The 6,000-nt window shown below is 37.4% G+C and overlaps 1 protein-coding gene across 1 annotated transcript in view; it reads left to right on the top strand.

The window, feature by feature from the left end:
* Window positions 1–1,164: 1,164 nt before the first annotated feature.
* Window positions 1,165–6,000, top strand: part of LOC134655341 (carbohydrate sulfotransferase 11) — an 80,327-nt gene continuing 75,491 nt past the window's right edge. The window contains exon 1 of the mRNA XM_063510792.1: window positions 1,165–1,523. The gene's annotated coding sequence lies outside the window, so the exon portion shown is untranslated. The remainder of the gene's footprint in view (window positions 1,524–6,000) is intronic.

Genomic DNA, 6,000 nt, shown 5'->3' with positions numbered 1-6,000 from the left:
GATTGTCAACCCCAAGTGTATGTCAAGTCGGTTTGATCATCTCCGCAGTGCTTAAGACACATGTTTTTAATATTGTTGATTTTAATTGGTGTTAATTTTCTTGAAATACATTTTTTTTATGTTCGATTTCATAAGTTTGTTTCATTAAGTGGACACTGATAAAATTACCATCTCGGCCGATTTCATTACCAGCGCGTAGTTCATTACTAGTAGCCTTATTAAATGAAAAGTAATAACGTTACAAAGGTGCCTTTAGCAGAAAAGTGTTAATAAATGAATCCACAAATTGACGAAACCCAAAAGTTTACCATTTAAAAGAAAAATTACAAATCGAGAGAATATCACCGATTTGCACGAAATGAGAGAATGACCCAGTAATAAATTATTATCTTTGAAAATTTGTACCTAAACAATTGGGCATAGAACAATGCTTAAAGGAAAATGATTTTCAGACTCTCATTTACCTCTGATTGTTTCAACAGAAAAAGTTCAAGAAAAAAATACCAGTAAGCTAATTAATTAGGAAATACTAGTTAAACCACTAGCTACTCGTAAGACACTGCAAACATTAGTTAATAGTTAAGAATATTTGTCCAAGATTAGTTAACAATAAGCTACTAGACTTAAGGCTCATTTAGACGATGCGAGCGCGATGCGCATTACATTGTGGGTTTTGAATGTTTTGATCGGTCGGTTGAATTAGACGTAACGCAACCAACAGTCCGCAATGTAACTAAAATCGCATGCGAGTTCGCGCGCCGTCTAAATCAGCCCTTATCTGACTATTGTAAACTTTAATGAATGCACCACGCAACCTTGAACGAGTGACCATGAATCTCCGCCTGCAAGATTCTGCGCCTGTGCTCGACTTACGCATGCGCTAACCAGATTTATATACAACACTAAACCTTATATCGTTTACAAAAAAAATCAAAATTGTAAAACGCAAAATTTCGTCTAATGCAGGGATCCCCAACCTTCTTTACTCTAGTCCTTGTTAAAAATAATGTATCAAAAAAAACAACGAAAATTTACTGGTTTTTATTTACTAGTTTTTCTGCGCCCCCTTGTTGCCTCGCGAGACCCCCTAATAAAGGAACATGGAAATCATAATGACTAATGACACGCACAATTTTAGTACAAATTATTCTAAGCCGCAATCTTCGGAACGGGGTCGCTGACTGATCCATTCGCGCTCTTGGCACGAATTCGTTTCAAACTCGGCCCGGCTTCCACTATCGGGTGCTTTGCCAAAAATAAAGCTGCAGTGCAGTAGTGGTCTTGCAGCGAGACTGCGGGGTCCTCTCGCATTGTTATGTCAGAGGGGGTCGATACATCACAGGGCTCGGCAGTGTCGGAGCGCCGTCCGCGAAGCGTGGACGTCCCCGCGCCGCTGCGTTTGTGTTGACGTGCCTCGCACCCGGTCTATGTGAATTCGGTATAAACAAAACGGAACTTGGTGTATTATTGGTTTATGACAGACATTTCAGTTATAATAAATATCTTGGAACGCATTTGGACCAGTATGTATGATCTCTTTAAGTATTTTAGCTCCGATTTGAGGATTACGTTTATGATAGATAGAGCTTGAATTAAGAAAGGCTGTCTTCAATTTTACAAATTCTATAATATCTAATGCTAGGTATGGACATCAATGTCATAGTCATAAAACAGAGGCATAATAGTGGAATTGGCCAGATAACCTTCACAGGTTTCGGATGTCGCTGTCCCGTCTGAGTTGAGGATAATAAATTTTATTCGTCTGCAGATACTTACAATCTCGTGTTACATAAATATGTTAATCAAATACCGCATTCCATTATTTACACTTATTTAGTATTCTTAAAGTTTCGTAATTTTCGGACAACTGTACATATAATTATACTATTATGAAGGTATATCTAAGTAGGTTACCCAATACAGAAGATAACTTAAGAATATAAACAACAGTAAGTGATATAGGTTCCTAAAGGGTTGAATTGTTGCTCAGATAAATTTAGTTAATAGTTAGTTAATAAAGCAAAAAACTACCAAATTAAAACTATGTGACAAAGACCAAAAGTTGGGGAATCAATAGGACACAATAGTAATTTATGTGCTGATTTGTACATACATTTATTGGTTTATTAGAAAACACAATTCCCCCAATGAGGGTGCCACTGAACGGTCGATGCAGTCTTAAACCTATAAAGAATTAGCAATACGAGTAACTAATTAAATTTCACTTAACAAGCATCTTAAACTAACGAGGTTCTACTTTGATATGACGGTAAACTGATCGCTATTTTAGTAAATAACTTTTAAGTAATAATAGGTAAACGTAATCAGTTTCAGTGATCATATACCAGCGATCTCGGAAAAGTCCATACTATAGATAGATTGGGCTATAAAAAGGTTTAGTAAGGTGAAATTTGATTGCTCATAATTATACAATGTTAAAGTAAAGAAGTTTAAAATTTTATGGAAGACCTGGTAGTGTTTAATGATGGGGTTTAACACTGCGCCCAGTCTTTCAGAGAATTAAGCACAATAGCAACACAATGTCTAAGCCTTTTGTGTTTTATTTATCATAGGTACAGTGTTTTGAGCCACTGTATCATTTAGACAACTGATTCGTTATTTTGGTCTTGTACCACCAGAAATTAAAAGGTTGGCGCGATGATTTTTTTTTTTGCTATTGACATTGACACAGGACTCGATGCAAAAAAAGGTTTGGAACCCCTGTTAATAAATATTTACTCATGTTACTATAAACTACCTGATTTTACCTACAAAGTTTTGTAAAGATCGACATCATAATTTGTGACAAAATAGTTTATTATCGATCAGTGACGTAATAAATTCGAAATCAGGACACCAGTACAGACATTGTTTCGTTTTTACTACCATAATTATAACTTAGGCGTATTGCGGATTGCCACATAACACATAACTCCTACTATTCTATTATCTCAAAAACTCGTGTAACAATAACACGCGGGTAATCATTTCTCAGCGGATGTGACACCAAGATAAATTGTGCGTCTAAAAAAAGAAAATAATTATGATCTGCGTGAACTAAATTTACGATACGTTAAGTTCACAGCTTTGGCACGTGTGATCTCGTTTTGTTTACGTTTGTGTTCTTTAAACCAGTTAATAAATTGCATTATTTAGTTGTAAGATTTGTAATGACTGTAATGGGAGTCATCATCACATGATCATCATTTTAGCCTTCAGTCGAGCTGAGCATAGGCCACTCTTCGTGTACGCCACTTGTCCCGGTCCTGTGCTAGTCTCATCCAAAATTGTCCCGCGAATTTTCGAATGATTTGAATGATTGTAATGAGAGTAACTTAAATGCAGGGTTGCCCAAAAATACGTTGAACAAAGATTTTTCTAATTACAAAGAAAATTTTCCCAAAGTTGTGTACCTATACTTGGAGCTGCGGCATTTCGTTGAAAATCTTAACAAACTTTGCGTTTGTGTATCAAAGCGAAAGGAGAATATATTATGAAGACAATTAATTTTTGTTGCATAAAAAGAGTGTAGTTTTAATTTTTAACTTATTTTGTACATACTAGTTACGTAAGTACTTAATGAAATAATTAGAATAAACGTTGTCAACGTATTTTTGGGTCACTCTGTTAATTAATAGGGAAAGTCAAAGTGTAGAAGACACGTACCTACCGCTAAGGACTTTTATTGCAAGGAAGGCCGTAATAGGTCAAAATCTCTTGTATTTCTTTGTACGTACCAGGGATGTTGCGGATGCCGATTTTTTGACATCCGCGGATGCGGATGCGGATTTTTAAAGGCTCACATCCGCGGATGCGGATGCGGATGCGGATGTCAAGATTAGGTACTTAGAAAACGTCTAATATTACATTTTTAGTATTTTTTTATTTAAAAAAAACGAAACGTTTAGTATTTGAACAAGAATATAGGTGCGTTATATTTAATAAACAGTAACTTGGCCGACTTTTCTGGATCTAGACGATTTCGTTATAGGTAATTACGAAATTACCTAGCACTTACGCCGCCGCTAAGACGTTCCTGTACTGACTTGTTCGACATCCGCATCCGCATAAGCTCCGCATCGATTTTATGCGGATGCGGATGCGGATGTTGAAAATAATGCGGAAGTTCCGCGGTTGCGGATGCGGATGCGGATGTTCGCAACATCCCTGGTACGTACCTACGTCGCTCAGACACAGAAAGGAAGATCTTCACTCCTTCTGCTCTACCGACCATCAGTATGTGTACAAACGCAAGAGTTAATGAATGAATGAATGAAATGAATGAATTAATGAATGAAATCTTTATTTCAGACAACTAGTGGCCCATACATAAAATACCTTAACACTAGCATACATATTATAAAAATATAAACTATTTAAACACTAAAAATCACATTATGTTTGCGATGCAATACGCAACCCCGCAGTGTCAGGGAGCCGGCCGCGAAACCGCCGAAACTTGACACCCTTCGGCCAAAACTCCTCCTTGGTGAAGGTCGCTAGATGTTCAGTTGGAGTGGAGCGCTCACCACAAACGAATTAAAATTCGCATTGTGTCGAGATTCCAACTTCGCGACCCACAGGATGAATCCGCTCTTTGCTTTCACATACTTTACGACACAGTCTTTACTATTGTACACAGTCTTCCTTATAGATGGTCTTCACCACTTTGACCTTATTTACTTTTTAAATTAATTCAGTGTTCCTCCTACAAAAGACTCAAAACAATGATTACGGAAACGCTTGGATTCTCTCTCCCTCTCATGTTAGCGTTATCCCGGTTGCATCCTTCTCTTTTCTCAGGGTCTGCTTTCCTACTTTTTCACCCCCACTTCGCACAGTCTTCGGCATTCTCTTTAGTAAGACCATTGGCACGCATGTCATCCCTCGCAACATCCAGCCGTATCCAATAAAGCAAAATACCCAGGCCGAGGTGGCATTATAATAAGGGTATTAGCGCCACTTGCACCATCCCACTAACCCGGGGTTAACCGGTTAAACCGTTAACTCAGTATCAAATTGTATTGGTAATCATGGTAACTCCAGGATTAACCGCGGTTAACCCCGGCTTGTGAATGGTGCATGGCCCTAATAGCTTAGTTTCTAGATCGCATAATGAAATGAAATTTAATGCATCACCCTAAAATTTATGCATCGTGACAAAATCAATGTTATTATTCCTCGTTATTGTAAAGCTTTAAGTTATAGCTTATTGCATAGCTAATGAGTTTTTTGAACTCCTTAGCTTAACAATAAAGAAAGTCGTATATTTAAACTCACAAAACTTGAATGGCGGCATCGCGTGACGAAACCAACATCTTATTGAATTGTAGGTGTTGATAAATTATTCAGCTTTAACCAAAATAAATTAGCTGGTGAAATAATAGTTGGATTAGGTAACATTAATAACCAGTTTTGCTTGAATTAGATTTTTATAACTGTATGACGGAGTAAGTTAAATAGTTCACGTTTCTGCTAAGTTGGTATCCGCTTGCAAGTTCGCTGTGACGCAATACACAATAGTATGTCAGCGTCATACTTGACGTAGCGCTAGGTGTGAAAACTTTGCTTGGTCGGACTCTAGACATACCTATCTTTATGTATGACACAGGTATTACATAGTTGATCTAAACATGGTTGGGTAAGGTATGAGAAATGGTAGGTATACATGCAAGATCGCTTATTAGCGACAACACTGAGAACTAGCTATAATCTATCTGTGTTTTTTTTCTTTCATGCAGTTAAGCAAACAGACAGTATTGCCTCATAACAGCAAAAAAATAGAACTTCTTTGGAATGTAAAAGAGGTCTTTAGGGCGAGTGGCACTTATTTTGGGTAGCTTCATTCGAAATAAAGAGCCAGTACAAATAGCCCTGAGGCCCCTTTTACACCGAACCACACTACCATATTTAGTATTTCAATACACCACTGCTACCAAACTACCATAGGCCTCCAAATTCAATACATCGTAAAGTTCCTAATAGGCAGTTAGTTAACAT

The sequence above is a fragment of the Cydia amplana genome, chromosome 16 (genome assembly GCF_948474715.1).
Source record: "Cydia amplana chromosome 16, ilCydAmpl1.1, whole genome shotgun sequence".
Classification (NCBI taxonomy): Eukaryota; Metazoa; Arthropoda; class Insecta; order Lepidoptera; family Tortricidae; genus Cydia; species Cydia amplana.
Note: the sequence above shows the minus strand (reverse complement) of the source record. Positions and strands in the feature narration are given on the sequence as shown.